The sequence below is a fragment of the Rattus norvegicus genome, chromosome 1 (genome assembly GCF_036323735.1).
Source record: "Rattus norvegicus strain BN/NHsdMcwi chromosome 1, GRCr8, whole genome shotgun sequence".
Taxonomy (NCBI): domain Eukaryota; kingdom Metazoa; phylum Chordata; class Mammalia; order Rodentia; family Muridae; genus Rattus; species Rattus norvegicus.
This window is the reverse complement of record NC_086019.1, coordinates 42,694,964-42,719,134: the sequence shown is the minus strand read 5'-3', so window position 1 is coordinate 42,719,134 and position 24,171 is coordinate 42,694,964. Positions and strand designations below refer to the sequence as shown.

Below are 24,171 nucleotides of genomic sequence, written 5' to 3'. Positions count from 1 at the left end.
CCATCCCTGACATGTTTTGTTGCTGCACAGGCTCTGAATACTATTACAGAAAGTTAGCAAATTTTGTCAAGAGAGTTTGGTACAAGAGAGAAAATGCTGGCCTTAGAGCATGGGAACCTACATCAGGGCCTGCTTGGCCAGTAAAGAGGCCAAGTTCCCAAGGCTCCTCCCCTAAGCTCTGCTTCCTAGGCTGGGAAACAAAGTAGCAAAGGCAGGTGTTCAGCCTTTGCACCACCGTGACTCACACTCCTACTCCTAATGAGTCCCCTTTAGCTGTTTAGAATGTGGACTGGCCTTCTAGCCTTCTGGATATCTGGCTAAAACAGTGAATTAGTGAATTAGTTTCTCTCTTACAATAAATATACTTAGACTATTTTTTAAAAATGGGGGGTTTTTTTTGTTCTTTTGTTTTTTTTTTTTTTAAGACAGAGTCTCATATGGTCCAAGCTGGCATCGAACTAGTGGAAGATTTCTACCCCACTCTCCAAGCACAAGGATAGCAGGGATATACTACCGTGCCTGGTTTATGTGGTGTGGGGGATTGAACTCAGGGCTATACAAGCACTCTATCAGCTGAGCAACATTCCCAACCCTGGTCTGAGTCTTCTTGCAGATACTTACCCTAAGAAACATGGGCCAAAGCCGATGTCTCAACTATATGAATTCGTTTTTATATGTCTGTAAATTGATAGTTAAATAGAATCTGATGGTCCCCACTTGTAATCCCAGTATAGGAGGATGGGGATTGGTAGGAGTTCAGACAGGGATTTTGAATTTGAGACAAGCCTGGGCTAGCTAGTAACTTCAAGAGACTCGTTCTAAAACAAAACGAGAAGAGGGGCCATGTAGATCAAGACTGTACCGTATCTAGGAAAAACATCTGGAAATCCCTCGCTTTCAACACGTGCCGGGATAACAGAGTCAGTCCATTTACTGCTTAGGAAGCTCTGGGGCTCAGGGTCAGATAGAAGCCATTCAAGGGGCAGCCAGCCAGCTCTGAAAGCTCTTGGGAGCTTGTTACTGTTGGGTGCCAACTCCTTTCCGCTGCTGGCTCTGAGTCTCTCCATGGGTCAGCCAGCAAGACCAGAGAGTTCTAAGTAAGCATCTTTAGAAGTTCAAGGTCTAGACAGAATAGAATGAGGTCAGGTATTTATTTCAAAAAGCATTTTGTGTGTGTGTGTGTGTGTGTGTGTGTGTGTGTGTGTGTGTGTGTGTGTGAACATTCATTTCAGAAAGAACCGCAGAAACCTTTTGAACCAGGTTAACCCAAGGCCTGCATCTCTGTCATCTGCTCTATTGTTGCCCCAGAACAATAGTAATGAAATGGAAAATGAAGATAATTAGTGGGAAAACTTGAAGCTAAGCACTTTGTCCATTTCCCATATCAGAAGTAGTGATGGAATAGAATTTAGGCTAAAAGCTGCCGGAAGCCAGTACCATAACTTCTCGCTCAGACCTCTGAACAAAGTTCCACTTTCAAATAGAAGCTTTTGAAGCAAACAAGCACAGGAATAAATAGCATTTGCTTTGAACCCTCTGAAAGACCCTTGGTCTTTGATGAGGAAAAGAAATACACTGGTCCTTGAGTAATTTATCTGAATTTATATAAGCCAAGAAAAAACAGACTGTAGAACTATTACTTGTAAACGAGTAAGCTTGTGGCCATCTCCTGAATTCCCTTTTAAAAAGTTACCCAGTCACATCAAAGTATTAACCACATACCCTGAATCCGAATTCCACCTTGTCTCTGTGGGGTGGGTGGTTTCAATTCTGTTCTTCTAGGGGAGCTCCGATTCCTCCACCCTCTGACCAGTGTGCCCACCATGGTGGTCGACAACATGTTCCTGTGGTCTTGCTAGGGTGAAGGGCAGCCTCCTAGGCTACCACCAGCAGGAGGATCGTATTGTGTCCTCCAGAGAGGTGCTCCACCCAAGGGAGACAGGCCTGGGCAGTTCCTCCCACCTCTGTCCTCCACCCACATCCGCATCTTGCTCATGTCATGAGACCTCTCTCAGGAGGCTCAGGGAAAGTATGGGAGCGGAGACAAGAAAAAACAGACAATAAGCCAAAATTAAAAGTGAGACTTAGGAACAGAGGCAAGCACATAGAAGTGCCTATCTGTATGTATGATATGGAATTACTTTTGATTTTTTTCCCCTTACAAGTAAATACATTTTCAACATTGAAAACTGGCTATGTGAGAGGTGAGGTGGAGTTTCTACCAGTTTTCCTCAGCCTATCTTTCTCTACCACACTGGAATCACTTCCATCTAAGCCATTCTCCAAGGGGCCATCCTTCCACCACAACATAGCTGGTTTACAACCTGAGTGTTTCCTTTAAGCATTATATTGGTCTTTTAGGATGGAGTGGTTAAGAGGTTTAGTGGTTCATAGCCATGTATATTCTCAAAGCCTTTTCAAAAGTGAGTTCATTGCAATGGACTGATGATCTCCTTTTATGAGCTGGTGGGTGGCCTCCTACGGAGTACTGAGACCATGCTAATACCACATGCTGACACAGGTGCCCCCTACTGGTCAATATGCAAGGTGCACACAGATGTGAAAACAAAACTGCATTAGAGCTGGGAGGAAGGGACCAGGTAAGTAGTTCCGGAAGAATTTGGAATCCTTTAAGTACCTCTGGACCCTATATTCATTCAGCTTAGGTGGAAAAGGACTAAGACTAAATTAAATGTGGGCAGCACAAAAGGTACTGATGTTTAGTGTCATTATGACCTTTATGATTAAGGAGTGGAAGGGTCCATGCATACTTTCACATTTCTTCTTTTCCGACATACACCTCAGCTAATCTAAATAAGCTTAGGATTGATTTCTCAGAAGATAGGTAAATTACACAAATCCCTTGAACTTGCCAGAGGGCTTTTATTGTTGTTGTTCTTTGTTTGTCCATTTAAAGGCAGTATTTCCATAACCACATATCAGTGTTTTAAGGGAGCACACTTTACATGTGCAGTTTTCATACTTAGTTAGTTTACAGTTTTCTACTATTTTTACTCTCATCCAATACTGCCCTGTTCTTCATTGCAATCACTAACATATGTTAATCCTTGCTGTGCCATTTCTGTGTCATCCTTCCAAAATGTAATAAAATGTTTGCATCATTTGTATAGAAAGACAGTAGAAATGGAAGATGGCATTTTGTGACAGCATGCAAAACAGAAGGAGCTCTGGGGTCTACTCACACCACACCTCAACCTCCAGGTTAGACCAGGTCTCAGAGTGGGGTGGAAAGGGACATTGGATAGGAGGTATGGGTCCTGGTCCTCCTGTGATCCTCCTGGGGTGGGCATCTCCATTTCTTTGTGGGATGGTATCCCCTGGTCTATGGACAGCTCTGGCCACAGAGTGCTGAGCTAAGCTGTGTTGGGTTCCGAGAGAGCTACTTACAGGGCAATGTTACCTATCCTATAGGGAAAAGGGCGACGAGGCTTCCACAGATCTCAGTTCCTGCCACACCCAGACTCACAGAGACAGGCTTAACCTGCCTTCTGATGGGGCTACAACCTGCACAAGTATGGTGGCCTCCAGAGAAGAATGGCATTAGAGCCTCCTGGATGGTCATCAGTGGAGGCCCTGAGGCATGGTCCAGTGTCTCATTAGAGGGCAGGGTAAGGCGGCAGAAACATGACTGTGTGTTACCCGGAGATATATCTCTCTGTAGTCCCAGATCTATTTGTAAGGGACAGAATAGGCTGGGAAAGGAGCTGTTAGCACTACAGAGAGACTGTCCATACACAGAGGTGCTACCTTTGCCCTCCTTAGGGTGAGGTGGAAGAGATAAAAGCAAAGGACTAGGTAGTGAGCCCAGAGAGCATGACTGACTTGTAAGCCCAGAGAGCATGACTAACTTGCTCCCAGGAGCCTCCTCTCTAACCATCACTGCTGCTGTATCACTGGGAGCTCCTCTCCAAAGGGCAGAGAATACAGAGGGCTTGTGGCCAAAGCTGTTTTTAAAAGCATAGCAAACTGCTCAAATTCAGACATTTAGATCCCTGCAGAGTCACTGTGGACAGTCACCAGAGGGGACAGAGAAGGACATGAGGAAGGCAGCTAACGAGGCCAGAGGATGTGACAAGAACAGCTCTCTAACCCTACCTAACCTCCCTCTCTCTCCCATGTTCTCATCTTCAGAGATCCAGTCACAGTACTTCAGGAACACTAAGCTGGGCTCACTGTTAACTGCTGTTACGTCTGGTCAGCCTCAACCAACTGGTTCGTCCCCAGCCTTGCTGGGCCTCAGAAAGATTTCACAGGGTTCTCAGGACTTTCCCCAAAAGGGCTCCTTCTGACATGGTCTGACATGGTGCCAGGAGGTCCACAATATCTTCAGGACTTTGGGGCCTATCACCTTTATCAATGTTTTGTCCAGCATAATGTCTCTAGCCAGCACATGCTATGTTGTGTGAAGTGACTCCATTCCATAGCCCAGACACGCAGGAGCTCTTGTCTCTCTACATCCATCCTTTATCTCTCTAGGGCCCTTGCTTGCTTCCTCCTTAGGTGTTACCCCAGTGGCAGGTGCTATCTGTTAGCATCACTTGTCTTTGCCCTGCTCCACATGCCCTCATATTTCCCATGGTTCCCATTCTTGTGATGTTTTATCCCAGAGCACAGTTTGTCAACAGTGTCCCACCTCTTCCACCTCCACATGGAATGCTACTTTCGATACCACTGGGAAGGGTCCCATAGGGACAACTGCTCAGTTCTCAGCAGTATGCTGTCCTCTACTTGCTTGTGGCAGCAAATAGACCCTCAGTATCCACAATCTGCCCCACAGGAAGTCAAGTGATAATGACCATGACTGCTGTGAGAAACAGGGCAGGAAGAGGAAGAAGGGTAATATCCTGCATGGGAGGTCAACCCCACCCTTCCCAGTCCATACAAACACACTTCCTTAAACAGGTCACACTGCAGGAAAGCTGAGTTCTTCCACCAAGATATAGGGCAAGGACATGAGATCATGCTCCCCCCAGATCTGTTTTCTTTTATGAACAGATGCTTGTGTGTGTGTGTGTGTGTGTGTGTGTGTGTGTGTGTGTGTGTGTGCGAGCACATTTAGGCGTGCATGCATGCATGTGTGCATACACGCACATGCAAATGTATATGTACATGGGCATTTTCTTGTAATTTCCTATGGTGATAATGAGCTATTAACACTCTTTTAGATTTATAGACCTAAGTACCGCTTCACCCTCTGCAGGGGATGAGGGCTGAATCAGGCCATGTACTTCTTGGAAATCCCTTAGGACTTATTGTGACTCTGGGCACCAGAGGCCACTTGGTAAATGCTGACTGAAGGCATGCCGGCTCAGCCAGGATGAGGTGGCTGTCAACTGTAAAAACATGAACTAAGCTGTTGGAATTAAGTAGACTTGCTGTCTCTAGCAAATATTTGACCTCCTATTATTTCTGGAGAAGTTGCTGGAGTGAGGGCAGGACTGTGTGTGTGTGGGTATATTTCTTCCTTAGTACTGATTTCTTAAAAATGATTTATGTGAATGGGCATTTTGCCTGCAAGTATATCTGTGTACTACAAGTGTACAGTGCCTGTAGAGACTAGTGGAGGACATTAGATCCTCTGGACTGGAGCTACAAACAACTGCGAGCTACCACGTGGGTTCAGGGAATTGAACCTGGGTCCTCCCGAAAAGCACTCATCTCTCTAGCCCAGTACTGATTTTATTTTGTTTCCCTTGGGCTGGTACTATATGAGTTCCTGGTCTCTATTTAACTGTTCCTCTCCCCCACACCTTAGAGGCCGCAATCAAGAGCTGGACAGGTGTATGTAAAACAGGGAACTAGTTTTCATTTTACACTTTGATTTAATTCTTAATGTTCTTTTCCTGTGTGGAGGCGGGGGGGGGGGTCACACTCCTGCTTGGCCTACTGGATGAGTAGTATGTTGATGCCTACCTATCATAAGACATGGCCGTCAAAGTTAAAAATAAAGGTAGGAATGTAATCTCTTCCTTACTTTTTCTGTGTTTCCAGTGCTCCAATTGGGTCAAAATCTGATTAGACGGAAAGGTCTTTGCTGCTTTGACACCAGACCCCAGCACCTGACAGATTGGCTTCTGGACATAGTATCTGAGGAACACAATAACTCCAGAAGATGAATGCCTCTGGCAGAGGTTGTCTAGTAAGCATGGGCCATTTGCTTTTCCCATGGTAATCTATGTTGAACAGTTATATGTTACAGTGAGCTTTTCTACTCTAGCGGCTGGCTTCTGCTGTGGCCTGTGGGTAGTTCAGGTGCAGTGTTTGCTTTCCTAGTGGATTTAGCTTACGATGATATTGACATGAATGATGAGCTTGAGAGTCTTGTATGGGTTTTAAAGTTCTCCCAAGAAGGACTTAGGCCTTACTCTGTAAGCACAGCACTGGTGGTTTCACAAGGGTAGTATGGCCTAGTACTGGGACACTCAGGTGGCTTTTCCAGCTGTTTTGGGTGGCCCCGATCTATGCTGCTATGGGATTTGGGCAGCAAATAGAGAGCCATCAAAGCATTACCTGTGAGAAAGTCATGAAGAAAGAAACTTGATTTTGACAGGGTTTTACAGATGCTAGGGATGGGCAGTATGGCAGGGCAGCAAGCCCTGTCCAAAGGACAGCAAGCACCGGACTTTAAGTGTCAAATGCCCCATCCATCAAACTGCCTGGACAGTGATGGAATCAGTTCTGCATTCAGGGCCAGTAGGAAACTGAGGGGGAATGAAATCGCATCCACAGCAGTGAGTTTCCTTGCCTAATGGGCTGCACATCCCTCTGTCTTGCTGAGTTCTCTCAATGCAGTTCTGTCCTGGACTTGGCAATGGGTTTTGGGGCAAAGGACTGCTCCAAAGAATAGAGATGATAGCCACGTGTCCCCAAATGCTCCAGGGTCTAGGAAGTACTCCCGTCTTTAAAGCAAGATGTACAACTATTTGTCTGCCTATAGTTCTCACATATGAAGAGAGGAGAAGAAAACACAGCATTTTCAAATCAGAGAAAGATATGAGGCACGGCTTGGGCTGAGCTGTTCTGAATTAGTTGCTGTGCAAAGTCCACCTGATCATTACACTACCTCCTACAGGCCCAGCATACTGTGGTCTTCAGTGTGGAATGGCCACACACAGGAGAAAAACAGGGCAGGTAAGAACACATGCAAAAAGTTTCTGCTCACATAAACCAATCTGGGGGAAAATCACTTGCAAGTTCCCTTAGATTCTCTCACAGATAAGCATTATTCAGTTGTGCTCACCAGAGTCTCCTCTCCTACTGCCTGAATGGTGGGAGAGTGTGCCCATCCAAGCTTTCTGTCTAACCCTACCTCCCCTTGACTCGGGGCCTCTTCTCCCAGCTGTTAGCACTTCTCTATCTAATTCCAGCCCGCCTGGCTTTCCCACTGCAACAGCTCTCTGTGGATGCTGCTGCCTAATCCAGTTGGTATTTATGAGTCTCTTTCTCATATAACTTCTTGGCAGCGTCCGACAAGTTTGGCCACTGTTTCCCTCTAACCTGGTTCTCCTCCTACCTCCACTGACGTCCTTTCTCCATTTCCCTTGCAGCATCAACCTGGAACTCAGCCATTCTCAGCTTAACTGTCTGAGAGCGAGGCAGGATAGCCACGTGACTGCCCCATATCCCAGTTTTGAGATTTTGTAGCGAAAGACAATGTAATATGCTCACAATGGAACACAGTCGTCCCAGGTGGAGAATGGCACCACCTGGTCTCTGTCTGCAGGAAGAATCACCCACCATACATTTACTCCTTCACTCCAGTCAAATCCTTACCACCTCCACCCAACCTTTTCACTTCTCAACTCTCTGTTACTCGGCTGTCGCTTAACCTCTACCAGGCTCTTGCACCTGTACTAGAAGAATGGTCTAGTAACCTGTCTCCTAAATGGGACAGAAAATTGCACCGTGATCTTCCAAATTGCAAACCTGATGTCACCCCACCCTGGACATGATTCTGTGCCCTTTCATTGATTCTTGGATAATGATCAAAACCATCAATGTGTCACAACCCATTCCTTCTCGTTAATCTTCCCAGCTTTGATCCAAAGACTCTCCACATCCATTACTCTTCTCTAAGAGTCTCCAGGGCTCATGGTCTCTCCATATCACATTAGCTACTGCTAATCTGTCAGAATTCGTCTCAGACATTGCCTCCTCACTTGAGGAGGACTTTTTCCCCCTAGAAACTAATAACTATTTGGTTCTAGTCATTTACCCTCTAGTCTAGCATACACTAATGACACCGAGTGTACATTTATTTATTTATTTCCCATAATTTCCCCAGACTGTGGACTGGTATTTGGAGTTCAGTACCTATGCAATGAAAACTTGTTGAATGAATGAATGAATGAATGAATGAACAACTATTATGCATGGGAGACTAGTATAATTAGTGAATAAGATATTTTTATCATCCTATAGTAATTTAAAAGAAACATACTATTGTTTATAATTAGATACTAAGTTCTGGTAAAGAAAGCCCATAATTATCAAATCATTCCCATGTGAAAACATGATTTGTTTGATGATGTTTCCTTATTTTATGGTTTCCTCAGAGAGTTGAGGTGAGGTGTGAGATGCTTACATTTATCTCCAATTTGGGTAGAATATTTGCATCTTCTCTGTCCTTAGACATGCTATGGACACAGGCATAGAGTCTGTGAAATCTAACTGTGGCTTAATATTCATTTTAACGTCAAAGTATCAAAGATGAAATCATGAAAGAACTGTTTACTTTTCATCTTAGGGAAGAAGAATGTCAGTGGGTTAGAACTATTGCTTAGTGGTTAAGAATACGTCCTGTTCTCAAAGCAGAACCAGACATCCTTCTTAACACCTATGTTAGATAATTCATCACTGTCAGTCATGCTGTCCCAAGGGACTCTAATGCCCATTTCCGACCTCTGTAAGCACCTACATGTACAAAGTACACATACATGCATGCAGGCACACATACACCAAACACACATCACATACACGCATGCAGGCACACACACACACACACACACACACACACACACACACACACACACACACATAAAAGTAAATACCTTTTAAAAGGCACAGAAACTTAGAATTAAAGGGTATGAATGGAGTTATCTCAAAGCCCAACCCTTAAAATATTATATTACAAAATTATTTCCATTCATTTTCTCTGCCATATCAAAGGAAAATCACAGATCAAAGGTGTCATATCAGATCACCTTCCCTTATATATAAAATTTAGGAAGAACTTGTTTGACATATTGATTTTTGTAGGAAGCCTCTCATAATATGCTTGCCTTTTTATTTTTTCAGATGTTTATTCCTTATTTTCACACTAATGGAAGGTGGTGGGTTAAGACTTCTTGTTGGTTTATAGTTCAGTGGCATTCAGTGATTTAGGGTTTCAGAGACCACAGTGATGTCCCCAAATGGGCTACATTTCAAAGACATCTGAAAATGTATTTGGTTCAAATACTGCTTTGGCTCTCATGGTTAGAACAGATTTTGGTCAACACCTTAATATTTGGCATCTGCAAAGAGCCATCTCTCTAGCAAAACCTTTGTTAATTGTAATTCTACCCTGAAATTTGAACCCTACTAAACCCAGGAACCCCGAGTTAGGTTGGTAGAGAACTGTAAGCCAGAGAATGTGCCAACTTTTTGCCCTCTCCTTTAAGAGTATGTGGATTAATTACAAGGCACTGATTGACTGGGATTAGCCTTCATCCTTGCCTGCACAAAATTAATTCCTACCACTTACAACAATTAGACTGGGTCAAGATGGGTAATTTAGGCTAAACTTAATATAAAAACCCTGTTTGCTGGTGCATCTGAAGTTAACATGAGTCTGTTAAGAAGGATCTCCTGTTTATGTGTGGAGGGTAAAGCATAGGAATTGGTCTCTTTACTTGCTCTCTGGGATTACTAAAGCTTATTTAGACGCTGGACAATTTAGGCTCCTTGGGGGTGGTTTAAAAAACACTTGTCTGCAAAGAGTGGAAACCCTATTTACTTTTTGTTGGTGGGAGGGGCTACATTTTGTCTTAATGCAGCCGTAAGCACACATAGCAACCTTCATCACTTAAAGGCATGGGAATAAATTGAAAACCTGTATGAGGAGTCTCCCTTTACTCCTGTTTAAATGTCCATTTGTTATGGACAGCTGGCTAGGAATTTTCTAGCAAACCAAAGTTGGACAACCCCAGACAGGAGCAAATCCCTTTTTATAAGAACTTTGCTGTGACTCCAGTGGTCCATGCCTCTCCTCTCCTTCCTTTTCTGCGTTGGCTACATCAGTCCTCAAAACTTGTTCTAACTTTTGCATCCAGATGGAGGTGAATATAGACATTTTTCTGTCTGTAGCTATTGCTATTAACAGAATAATCAAAGAAGATATCATTCTGGTGGCTCATTGAGGAGGCGTTAAACAGGCTAAACAATTTAATTCAGAATATAGAACCACCTTTTCAGTTACTCCAGTTTTCCCCACAAGGGTGTACACCTGGAGTTATGGAGCGCACACACATGCATCCAGCCCATGACATGCAGTCTCAATTTTGGATACGTTCTCTTTTATTTTATCTCTGGTGTCATTAACTTATTTGAGTAATTCTCAGTGCTTAATTTCCCACTAGAAAAATGAAGTTTTATCTTTAGAGACAAGAGGTCAAAACTATGCTAGGAAGAGAATGAGCAATTCAAGACCCCCTGCAATCCTATAAGTTAAAACCCAAAAGGGGAGGCTGCGATGTTGCCAAATTCACCACACCACACTGTAGATGCTGAACAGCTAGGGCACTGTGTGTCACATGTGTGCTATGTGTCACACCCTCCAGTCCTGGTTCTGCTGCTCATGCTGTGTCACCATGGATAAGTCTCTGCACTCTTACAGCCTTGCCCACTGTGGATTAGTAAATGGTACCATGAGGCAGGTGATAAATGGGTAAGGCAGAATGGAGGACCTCACCAAGGGTTTGTTGCTATCAGATGGGAGAGGGAAAATGGGTCAGATTAGATTTACACAAAGGACTCCCCTCCCTTTGTTGACTAACATGTGCTGAGTACCCAGCATGCCACCTGCACTTTTTTATAACCACCTCACTTTACTATGTCCGTTTATATGTGAGTTTTGAGTTTGCCACAGAATTTTCAGACAGTAAAGCATTCCCAAGTTGTATGCACATTCTATAGGAGGGTCTGAGACATAGTCTAGCATTTCCAACTGGAAATAAAAGTGAAACCAGGCCCCTCCCAACCTACCAATATACAACCTTAGATAGTAAGCATTGGAACCTGGCTGGCGGGTGACCTCCATTCTAGCAGGTAAAAGCCTGACTCCATATTCCCTTCCTTGGAGCAGGCTGGTACTGAGGAAGTCAGAGGGGAGAGAAGGTATGCTCTGAGATTATTCAGTCATCACTATTATGGTAAAGCAACAATAATTCAGATACATTAAGAGATGAGAGGACCTGCCTATCTAAATCTTCTCATAACTTTAGGGTTACCATAAAACCTCCTTTTCAACTCTTGTTAATTTTTCTCTCTCTTTAAACTGGGTCATTGAAGTTCTCACCTCCATAAGTAAGCATGGTATCTGAACTATAATTTAATCTTCCTGTGATGATTCAGACTTTTGTTCAGCCTCAGGGTCAGCTCCATGAACAAGGAGTCTACACTGGACTCCAAGAAGACAGGTGGAAGAGCCCAGTAGTCTCTTAATTCTTTTATAAATCAAGTCCTCTTGGCTAGTACTCTAGGGCATAGGGAGAGAGGAGATTGGATGCTTTTTTTTAAATCAATGGAGTTGACCAAACAATAGTTCTTTTGCATATGTGTATACGTGTAGGTGCACGTGTGTAAGTGCATGAGCATGTGTGAAGGCTGGTGGTCAACGTCAGGTTGATGTCAGTGATCGATGCCACTTCCTACCTCATTTTTTTGACACAGTAAATTTGAAGCTTGCTGACTTGGCTGGACTGGCTAAGTAGGTTCCAGAGGACCTACTGTGTTTGATTCTGCTGTACTGGGATGATGGCTATGCTTCACACTTGGCTTTTGACATGGCCTTTAGAGTTTGAATTCAAGACTTTATGGGAAATGTACTTTACCTACAGATTCATTGCTCCAGCACCCCTCCTCCAACACTAGTTCATTAAGGGCTCTGTGTAGGAATGTAGCATATCTTAGAGTCAACTGAGCTGAGATGTGCTCTTGATCATATTGAGAAATTATATAGCAATCAGTGCCTACAGATAGGGAGGAGATAATGAACTGTGTCTACCATCACCTCCATAGAAACCTTGGGAATCTTTCCATAAGATGGTGGCATGCTAGCTACACTTTGCAGGGTCCACAAACGACACAGAAGATCTGAAAATAATCCAGCACTTGTCTATATTGTTAAACGGTACAAAGAGCTTTCACTAGAATGGGGCGTACAACGAGAGTGTCTTTGGAACATGTCTCTGTGGTGATTTACAATTCTGCTGAGGATGCTAAAAGCTAATTTTCTGTGGCATTAGGACCTCAGAAGCAAGCCAGATTCCTGTTCCCACACCTATATTATGGAACCAGAAACAGAGCCTCAGAATGCACATCAAATAGTCTCGCTTTCTGGCAGGCTATGAAAAAAAAGAAATCAACCTAGGTGTTTGAAGTTGCCATTTGTTTACATAATGCAACCAGTCACGACTGCCAAACACAATAATTAAATGCTTTACAAGTGCAAATCTTGCCAGGATGTGTAATTTGGGGTGTGGGGATAAGTACAGAGTTAACATGCAGCAGAAGGGCTAAAATACTTAGTTTGCAGTGCTCGGAAGCAGATATGCTGAGGGGCTGGGATGCAGGAGCGCTGGAAGGACGGTAGTCAAAGGGGCTCCTTACTCTAGTTACTGCTGTCTTCCTTTTATCCATACATGGTGCTCTTCTAACTTGGAAAATGAGGACTTCTTTGGCCAGGGAGATGGCTTAGTGAGTAAAGTGTGCTCTACAAGCATGAAGACCTGAGTTCAGATCTTTACAACACCAGTAGTATATAAACTGGAGCATGTAGGTAACCATATGTATCCCTGGCACTGATGGGCAGAGACAGGGCAATCCCAGAACTTGCTGGTCAGCCAGGCTAGCCAATATGGTGACCATCAGGTTTAATAGAGACCTTGTCTTTAAAAAAGAGGTAAAGAAGAGACTGAAGAAAGACCTCTGGCTTCCACAAATACCTACGCACCCACACATGCACAGTCTTCCTCCCTACTGTGAATAAAAGAATCCTCCTCTTACATTGCAGCACCCCCCACAATGTAGCAAGGAATTTAAACATCTATAAAGAAACAATATAGAACCATCTTTCCCTTTTCTTCATATCTTCAAATATCAAATAATTCTGATACTCTCCTATATCCCCTAAAACCTACTATTGGTGAAGTAGGGTCAGTTTATTCGTTTGTAGTTACACTAAGTAGTTAATAAGGTCCCTCCCCAAAGGATGGAACTTCTAAAGCCATAGTAGAATCATCTTTAATCTCTATGTCTGTGCAAACAATGGACAACCAACCCCCGTGGTGCCTCCTGGGAAATCAGAAAAAGCAGGGAGGACGGCAGCAACTGACAGTGAGACTTGACAGAGCACGTTTCAGTTCTTGGTACCATTAAGGCATCCATGTGTAGAGTCAGGTTTTCTTATTCTCTGCAGATCCAGGTCTCCCAGCACGGCTTTTAAAAGGTAGTGATATAAAGTAAACACACTAAGATAAAGACTTCTTATAATCCTTTCTTTATTAATTATACAAGTAGTGGGTCCTTGATAGCATCTATGCATCTTTATATATGAGATATTCTTTATTACAAACCTAAAGTTTATCCTACATATCTTAAAGGCATGACTTAGGGGATCATATCCCTTATGAAGTCAGTGTAAGAAAAGTGATCCTCTATGAAAAGAAAATCTACTTAAGTCAGTTTTTTATTAGAGCTTCCCCACAGAGTACTGTTTAGTTTTTGAAAACAGATTTTGCTCCTTCCTTGTTTATTTATTTTGGAAGCATAAACATGTGTAAAAATGCAAGGGAAAACCCAGTATTTTTCTTCCATTAAAAGCTATGAGATATATGAACAAAAGTAAATAACTATCTCATTAAGGGATCAGAGATAAAAATAATGTCAATGTTTTCCTTGAATGCAAACCCTTCAGTTATTCCAGGAATGGTTTACATGGAAATCAGAATTACATCTTCGGATCACAACCTGGGTTAAAGCCACATTTACATGACGAAGAAAGGGTAGGGTGAGAGACTACAGGCTGGGAGTCTCCCAGCTTCCTGACTCGATGCCAAGAGGATTAAATAAACAACAGACTGCAATATCAAGGAAGGTGGTGCAAATAGTAAACATGTAGTTTAAAGCCAGACATGGTGGTTCACTCACACTCAAGAGACCAAAGTAGGAGGAGTGTTAGAGGTTCAAGGCCAGCCTGGGATACAAAGCAACACTGTCTCAAGAAAACAATAACTGACCCCAGAGAGTATTTCATGATTTGCTTTACATGTTAGCTAAGGGGTTAATGTCCCCATAGCCCAAGACCTCTGGATCCCAGCAGATGTTCTGGAGAGGGAGCCAAGTATCCAGCAATCATAGATTGGGTTTTGTAGAAATCAAAGGTCATCTCCAAAGCGTTTGCAGCTTCAGTCCACCCAGGCAAACGTCATCTTTCCTCTTGGCTCCTACTTAACCTTATTAACTGCAATAGGCACATGGCCCACTTATCTACAAGTCTCTCTCTCTCTTTTTAAAAGACTTTCTTTCTCCTGGATCAGGGTAAGCTGTCAAGTCAGGAACTCCTTGTCCTTCCTCAAGCCATAGTGTGGCTGTACGGGTGTGTGAATTTAACACACCATTGGGGTGGGGCTGGCAGTCTCCTTTGGCTGTTCTGCAAAACTGGGTGGGGAAGAAAGAAGACTAGAGAGGAAGGCTCAGCCTAAAATGTCTAAAAATAAGCCGGGATTAACAATTGCTCTGAGAAAGAGTATTGCCAGATGTAGGGAATATATTGGTCATGACAATTTGGCTTTCACTTTACTTACATTTAAGGTCAAATAAGACAAGGTATGTCTTGCATTACTTTGTTCAAAACAGGAATGGTGGGGAAAATGTGGACTCTGTGTCACCAAAAGATTAAAATACTTTTGTCTTCTAGAAATAAGTGGACATTTAGCTGGATAAATGAAACAGATGGCCAATGGTTTGCTCTGCTCTCACTTTCCAACTTCCTTTCATGCAAACATCATGACTTTAAAGTCTTTATGCAAATCCTTCAGGGCAGGCCTGGGTAGGAAAATAGAACCCAGCTCATTGGAATGCTTGATCATTAGCCAGCACAGCTCCATGGAAACCAGTGTTTCTACAGATCAAAGGACAGTTCAGTGTTCAAGAATTGCCTCAGACTTCCCAATAATAGAAACTAGGCTGAATATGGGCACAATTTCTCAAAAGGACCATTAAAGTTTATTGTGGAAGATCACAGGTGTCCATGCACACATAGACATGCTAGAACTCACAAAGGGCTTTCCAATGTTCTCTTTCTTTCTCTGTCTCTCTGTATCTGTCTCTGTTTCTCCCCCCCCCCATTTTTATGCACACATGTGTGTGTGTGCGCACACACACACACACACACACACACACACACACACACACACACTTTTTCTTTTTGTTTGCAAAAAATACAGATAGGTTAGCCAGTGATTTCCATTTGGCCTTAGCAGATGCAAACAACAATGAGGGTTATCCAGTCTATGGGCACCAAGACACAGTGCTACCTGGGTGTGCAGGGCACACCTAGAACACAGGAGCTCCCACACCCAATAGAATTCACTTAAAAAACAGAAAATAGGCATTCAACAACAATCTTCACTTTTACCTCTCTAGAAAGCCTTGTGACATCCTTGTATATAAGCAATTTTTAAGAATTTCCTTTTATTTCTCTTTATGCTATAGAAACAGGCAATTGGATATGGTCATTTAATCTTCACTGTCAACTTGATTAGGCTAAGAATCATCATGAAAATGCTCTTTTGGCAAGATGCCCAAAGGAAAGAAGGTTTGTCTTGCATTACTTTGTTCAAAACAGGAATGGTGGGGAAAATGTGGACTCTCTGTCATCAAAAGATTAAAATACTTTTGTCTTCTAGAAATAAGTGGACATTTAGCTAGATAAATGAAACAGATGGCCAATGGCCAAGGGAAAGAAGGTGGCCCTGGCCCCCACTGTGGTCAAGAAACAAGAGGCCAAAAAGGTGGTCAATCCTTTGTTTGAGAAAAGGCCTAAGAACTTCGGCACTGGGCAGGACATCCAGCCCAAAAGCGATCTCAAACGCTTTGTCAAATGGCCCTGCTACATCAGGCTGCAGGGGCAAAGAGCCATCCTCTATAAGCGGCTCAAAGTACCTCCTGCCATCAACCAGTTCACCCAGGCCCTGGACAGGCAAACAGCAACTCAGCTGCTTAAGCCTGCCCACAAGTCCAGGCCAGAGACAAAGCAGGAGAAGAAGCAAAGGCTGCTGGCCCGAACTGAGAAGAAAGCTGCTGGCAAAGGGAACATCCCAACTAAGAGACGGCCTGTCCTCCGAACAGGGGTCAATACAGTCACCACCTTGGTGGAGAACAAGAAGGCTCAGCTGGTGGTGATTGCCCATGATGTAGACCCCATTGAGCTGGTGGTTTTCCTGCCTGCTCTTTGTTGAAAGATGGGGGTGCCCTACTGCATCATCAAGGGAAAGGCCAGGCTGGGGCGCCTGGTCCACAGGAAGACATGCGCCACTGTTGCCTTCACACAGGTTAACTCGGAAGACAAGGGTGCTCTGGCTAAGCTGGTGGAAGCTATTAGGACCAATTATAATGACAGATATGACGAGATCCGCCGCCACTGGGGAGGCAATGTCCTGGGTCCTAAGTCTGTGGCTCGCATTGCCAAGCTGGAAAAGGCAAAGGCTAAAGAACTGGCCACTAAACTGGGTTAAATGTATGTTAAGTTTTCTGTACATAAATATAATTACAAAAATAAAAAAAGAAAATGCTCTTTTGGAAATGTTCATGAGTGTGTTAAAGAGTGTATACTGTAAACAGAAGCCTATTCTATCTCAAACTCCCTTTAAGGGTCCTGTTTGGACAACACAACACAACCTGGTACCATTTGTTGATCACTCATCAAAAGAATCTCATTTGTCTATAGAAACACAGGATTGAAAAGCTACAGTCCTAAAATATTTGGGGGATGTGAAAAGGTTGAAATCTAGGAGTTAGGCAACCAAAGAAAACATAAACCAACTCCAAAGTGTATTTAATAAGGCCCTGCTTTCATGATGATGACTTAAATGCTCAGACTCCAAGTTTTTTTTTTTTTTTTTTTTTTTTTTTTTATTAACTTGAGTATTTCTTATATACATTTCGAGTGTTATTCCCTTTCCCGGTTTCCGGGCAAACATCCCCCTCCCCCCTCCCCTTCCTTATGGGTGTTCCCCTCCCAACCCTCCCACCATTGCCGCCCTCCCCCCATAGACTAGTTCACTGGGGGTTCAGTCTTAGCAGGACCCAGGGCTTCCCCTTCCACTGGTGCTCTTACTAGGATATTCATTGCTACCTATGGGGTCAGAGTCCAGGGTCAGTCCATGTATAGTCTTTAGGTAGTGGCTTAGTCCCTGGAAGCTCTGGTTGCTTGGCATTGTTGTACTTTTGGGGTCTCGAGCCCCTTCAAGCTCTTCCAGTTCTTTCTCTGATTCCTTCAATAGGGGACCTATTCTCAGTTCAGTGGTTTGCTGCTGGCATTCGCCTCTGTATTTGCTGTATTCTGGCTGTGTCTCTCAGGAGCGATCTACATCCGGCTCCTGTCGGTCTGCACTTCTTTGCTTCATCCATCTAGTCCAATTGGGTGGCTGTATATGTATGGGCCAAATGTGGGACAGGCTCTGAATGGGTGTTCCTTCAGTCTCTGTTTTAATCTTTGCCTCTCCCTTCCCTGCCAAGGGTATTCTTTTTCCTCATTTAAAGAAGGAGTGAAGCATTCACATTTTGATCATCCGTCTTGAGTTTCGTTTGTTCTAGGGATCTAGGGTAATTCAAGCATTTGGGCTAATAGCCACTTATCAATGAGTGCATACCGTGTATGTCTTTCTGTGATTGGGTTAGTTCACTCAGGATGATATTTTCCAGTTCCAACCATTTGCCTACGAATTTCATAAACTCGTTGTTTTTGATAGCTGAGTAGTATTCCATTGTGTAGATGTACCACATTTTCTGTATCCATTCCTCTGTTGAAGGGCATCTGGGTTCTTTCCATTTTCTGGCTATTATAAATAAGGCTGCGATGAACATAGTGGAGCACGTGTCTCTTTTATATGTTGAGGCATCTTTTGGGTATATGCCCAAGAGAGGTATAGCTGGATCCTCAGGCAGTTCAATGTCCAATTTTCTGAGGAACCTCCAGACTGATTTCCAGAATGGTTTTACCAGTCTGCAATCCCACCAACAATGGAGGAGTGTTCCTCTTTCTCCACAACCTCGCCAGCATCTGCTGTCACCTGAGTTTTTGATCTTAGCCAATCGCACTGGTGTGAGGTGAAATCTCACGGTTGTTTTGATTTGCATTTCCCTTATGACTAAAGATGTTGAACATTTCTTTAGGTGTTTCTCAGCCATTCGGCATTCCTCAGCTGTGAATTCTTTGTTTAGCTCTGAACCCCATTTTTTAATAGGGTTATTTGTTTCCCTGCGGTCTAACTTCTTGAGTTCTTTGTATATTTTGGATATAAGGCCTCTATCTGTTGTAGGGTTGGTAAAGATCTTTTCCCAATCTGTTGGTTGCCGTTTTGTCCTAACCACAGTGTCCTTTGCCTTACAGAAGCTTTGCAGTTTTATGAGATCCCATTTGTCAATTCTTGATCTTAGAGCATAAGCCATTGGTGTTTTGTTCAGGAAATTTTTTCCAGTGCCCATGTGTTCCAGATGCTTCCCTAGTTTTTCTTCTATTAGTTTGAGTGTGTCTGGTTTGATGTGGAGGTCCTTGATCCACTTCGACTTAAGCTTTGTACAGGGTGATAAGCATGGATCGATCTGCATTCTTCTACATGTTGCCCTCCAGTTGAACCAGCACCATTTGCTGAAAATGCTATCTTTTTTCCATTGGATGGTTTTGGCTCCTTTGTCAAAAATCAAGTGACCATAGGTGTGTGGGTTCATTTCTGGGTCTTCAATTCTATTCCATTGGTCTATCTGTCTGTCTCTGTACCAATACCATGCAGTTTTTATCACTATTGCTCTGTAATACTGCTTGAGTTCAGGGATAGTGATTCCCCCTGAAGTCCTTTTATTGTTGAGGATAGCTTTAGCTATCCTGGGTTTTTTGTTATTCCAGATGAATTTGCAAATTGTTCTGTCTAACTCTTTGAAGAATTGGATTGGTATTTTGATGGGGATTGCATTGAATCTGTAGATTGCTTTTGGTAAAATGGCCATTTTTACTATATTAATCCTGCCAATCCATGAGCATGGGAGATCTTTCCATCTTCTGAGGTCTTCTTCAATTTCTTTCCTCAGTGTCTTGAAGTTCTTATTGTACAGATCTTTTACTTGCTTGGTTAAAGTCACACCGAGGTACTTTATATTATTTGGGTCTATTATGAAGGGTGTCGTTTCCCTAATTTCTTTCTCGGCTTGTTTCTCTTTTGTATAGAGGAAGGCAACTGATTTATTTGAGTTAATTTTATACCCAGCCACTTTGCTGAAGTTGTTTATCAGCTTTAGTAGTTCTCTGGTGGAACTTTTGGGATCACTTAAATATACTATCATATCATCTGCAAATAGTGATATTTTGACCTCTTCTTTTCCGATCTGTATCCCTTTGATCTCCTTTTGTTGTCTGATTGCTCTGGCTAGAACTTCAAGAACTATATTGAATAAGTAGGGAGAGAGTGGGCAGCCTTGTCTAGTCCCTGATTTTAGTGGGATTGCTTCAAGTTTCTCTCCATTTAGTTTAATGTTAGCAACTGGTTTGCTGTATATGGCTTTTACTATGTTTAGGTATGGGCCTTGAATTCCTATTCTTTCCAGGACTTTTATCATGAAGGGGTGTTGAATTTTGTCAAATGCTTTCTCAGCATCTAATGAAATGATCATGTGGTTCTGTTCTTTCAGTTTGTTTATATAATGGATCACGTTGATGGTTTTCCGTATATTAAACCATCCCTGCATGCCTGGGATGAAGCCTACTTGATCATGGTGGATGATTGTTTTGATGTGCTCTTGAATTCGGTTTGCCAGAATTTTATTGAGTATTTTTGCATCGATATTCATAAGGGAAATTGGTCTGAAGTTCTCTTTCTTTGTTGTGTCTTTGTGTGGTTTAGGTATAAGAGTAATTGTAGATTCGTAGAAGGAATTCGGTAGGGCTCCATCTGTTTCAATTTTGTGGAATAGTTTGGATAATATTGGTATGAGGTCTTCTATGAAGGTTTGATAGAATTCTGCACTAAACCCATCTGGACCTGGGCTCTTTTTGGTTGGGAGACCTTTAATGACTGCTTCTATTTCCTTAGGAGTTATGGGGTTGTTTAACTGGTTTATCTGTTCCTGATTTAACTTTGATACCTGGTATCTGTCTAGGAAATTGTCCATTTCCTGAAGATTTTCAAATTTTGTTGAATATAGGTTTTTATAGTAAGATCTGATGATTTTTTGAATTTCCTCTGAATCTGTAGTTATGTCTCCCTTTTCATTTCTGATTTTGTTAATTTGGACGCACTCTCTGTGTCCTCTCGTTAGTCTGGCTAAGGGTTTATCTATCTTGTTGATTTTCTCAAAGAACCAACTTTTGGTCCTGTTGATTCTTTCTATGGTCCTTTTTGTTTCTACTTGGTTGATTTCAGCTCTGAGTTTGATTATTTCCTGCCTTCTACTCCTCCTGGGTGTATTTGCTTCTTTTTGTTCTAGAGCTTTTAGGTGTGCTGTCAAGCTGCTGACATATGCTCTTTCCTGTTTCTTTCTGCAGGCACTCAGCGCTATGAGTTTTCCTCTTAGCACAGCTTTCATTGTGTCCCATAAGTTTGAGTATGTTGTATCTTCATTTTCATTAAATTCTAAAAAGTTTTTAATTTCTTTCTTTATTTCTTCCTTGACCAGGTTATCATTGAGTAGAGCATTGTTCAATTTCCACGTATATGTGGGCATTCTTCCCTTATTGTTATTGAAGACCAGTTTTAGGCCGTGGTGGTCCGATAGCACGCATGGGATTATTTCTATCTTTCTGTACCTGTTGAGGCCCGTTTTTTGACCAATTATATGGTCAATTTTGGAGAAAGTACCATGAGGAGCTGAGAAGAAGGTATATCCTTTTGCTTTAGGATAGAATGTTCTATAAATATCCGTTAAGTCCATTTGGCTCATGACTTCTCTTAGTCTGTCGACATCACTGTTTAATTTCTGTTTCCATGATCTGTCCATTGATGAGAGTGGGGTGTTGAAATCTCCCACTATTATTGTGTGAGGTGCAATGTGTGTTTTGAGCTTTAGTAAGGTTTCTTTTACGTATGTAGGTGCCCTTGTATTTGGGGCATAGATATTTAGGATTGAGAGTTCATCTTGGTGGATTTTTCCTTTGATGAATATGAAGTGTCCTTCCTTATCTTTTTTGATGACTTTTAGTTGGAAATTGATTTTATTTGATATTAGAATGGCTACTCCAGCTTGCTTCTTCTGACCATTTGCTTGGAAAGTTGTTTTCCAGCCTTTCACTCTGAGGTAGTGTCTGTCTTTGTCTCTGAGGTGTGTTTCCTGTAGGCAGCAGAATGCAGGGTCCTCGTTGCGTATCCAGTTTGTTAATCTATGTCTTTTTATTGGGGAGTTGAGGCCATTGATATTGAGAGATATTAAGGAATAGTGATTATTGTTTCCCTTTATATTCATATTTGGATGTGAGGTTATGTTTGTGTGCTTTCATTCTCTTTGTTTTGTTGCCAAGACGATTAGTTTCTTGCTTCTTCTAGGGTATAGCTTGCCTCCTTATGTTGGGCTTTACCATTTATTATCCTTTGTAGTGCTGGATTTGTAGAAAGATATTGTGTAAATTTGGTTTTGTCATGGAATATCTTGGTTTCTCCATCAATGTTAATTGAGAGTTTTGCTGGATACAGTAACCTGGGCTGGCATTTGTGTTCTCTTAGGGTCTGTATGACATCAGTCCAGGATCTTCTGGCCTTCATAGTTTCTGGCGAGAAGTCTGGTGTGATTCTGATAGGTCTCCCTTTATATGTTACTTGACCTTTTTCCCTTACTGCTTTTAATATTCTTTCTTTATTTTGTGCGTTTGGTGTTTTGACAATTATGTGACGGGAGGTGTTTCTTTTCTGGTCCAATCTATTTGGAGTTCTGTAGGCTTCTTGTATGCCTATGGGTATCTCTTTTTTTAGGTTAGGGAAGTTTTCTTCTATGATTTTGTTGAAGATATTTACTGGTCCTTTGAGCTGGGAGTCTTCACTCTCTTCTATACCTATTATCCTTAGGTTTGATCTTCTCATTGAGTCCTGGATTTCCTGTATGTTTTGGACCAGTAGCTTTTTCCGCTTTACATTATCTTTGACAGTTGAGTCAATGATTTCTATGGAATCTTCTGCTCCTGAGATTCTCTCTTCCATCTCTTGTATTCTGTTGATGAAGCTTGTATCTACAGCTCCTTGTCTCTTCTTTTGGTTTTCTATATCCAGGGTTGTTTCCATGTGTTCTTTCTTGATTGCTTCTATTTCCATTTTTAATTCCTTCATCTGTTTGATTGTGTTTTCCTGGAATTCTTTCAGGGATTTTTGCCATTCCTCTCTGTAGGCCTCTACTTGTTTATTAATGATTTCCTGTGTTTCCCTAAGTGTGTTCATGTCTTTCTTGAAGTCCTCCAGCATCATGATCAAATATGATTTTGAAACTAGATCTTGCTTTTCTGGTGTGTTTGGATATTCCATGTTTGTTTTGGCGGGAGAATTGGGCTCCGATGATGGCATGCAGTCTTGGTTTCTGTTGCTTGGGTTCCTGCGCTTGCCTCTCGCCATCAGATTATCTCTAGTGTTACTTTGTTCTGCTATTTCTGACAGTGGCTAGACTGACCTATAAGCCTGTGTGTCAGGAGTGCTGTAGACCTGTTTTCCTCTCTTTCAGTCAGTTATGGGGACAGTGTGTTCTGCTTTCCGGCGTGTAGTTTTTCCTCTCTACAGGTCTTCAGCTGTTCCTGTGGGCCTGTGTCTTGAGTTCACCAGGCAGCTTTCTTGCAGCAGAAAATTTGGTCTTACCTGTGGTCCCGAGGCTCAGGTTCGCTCGTGGGGTGCTGCCCAGGGGCTCTCTGCAGTGGCAGCAACCAGGAAGACCTGTGCCGCCCCTTCCGGGAGCTTCAGTGCACCAGGGTTCCAGATGGTCTTTGGCTTTTTCCTCTGGCGTCCGAGATGTGTGTGCAGGGAGCAGTCTCTTCTGGTTTCCCAGGCTTGTCTGCCTCTCTGAAGGTTTAGCTCTCCCTCCCACGGGATTTGGGTGCAGAGAACTGTTTATCCGGTCTGTTTCTTTCAGGTTTCAGCGGTGTCTCAGGCGCAGAAGTCCTGCCGCTCCTGGGCCCTCCCCCATGGGAGCCCAGAGGCCTTATACAGTTTCCTCTTGGGCCAGGGATGTGGGCAGGGGTGAGCAGTGTTGGTGGTCTCTTCCGCTCTGCAGCCTCAGGAGTGCCCACCTGACCAGGCGGTTGGGTCTCTCTCTCACCGGGTCTGGGAGCAGAGAGCTGCTGCGGGCCGGGATCCGCGGGTGTGGGACTTCCGGTAAACACAGACCGTGCCTCCTAGAGAAATTCTGCTTCCGTGTCCCAAGCTCACCAGGCAGCTTTCTTGCAGCAGAAAATTTGGTCTTACCTGTGGTCCCGAGGCTCAGGTTCGCTCGTGGGGTGCTGCCCAGGGGCTCTCTGCAGCGGCAGCAACCAGGGAGACCTGTGCCGCCCCTTCCGGGAGCTTCAGTGCACCAGGGTTCCACAAATTCTCAGACTCCAAGTTTTAAACAGACTGATGTAGTCAATCAATTTTAAATAACCCATTGTGATCATTAGCTTTAATTGTCCATTTGATATAACCTAGAATCACTTGAGAAGAGTTTCAGTGA

At 43.0% G+C, this 24,171-nt stretch overlaps 1 protein-coding gene and 1 pseudogene across 7 annotated transcripts in view; one reads left to right on the top strand and one right to left on the bottom strand.

Annotated features, from left to right (window-relative positions):
* Nucleotides 1–24,171, bottom strand: part of Plekhg1 (pleckstrin homology and RhoGEF domain containing G1) — a 229,705-nt gene that overhangs the window by 122,593 nt on the left and 82,941 nt on the right. The gene's annotated exons all lie outside the window — the stretch shown is intronic.
* Nucleotides 16,189–17,018, top strand: LOC108349517 (60S ribosomal protein L7a pseudogene; annotated as a pseudogene).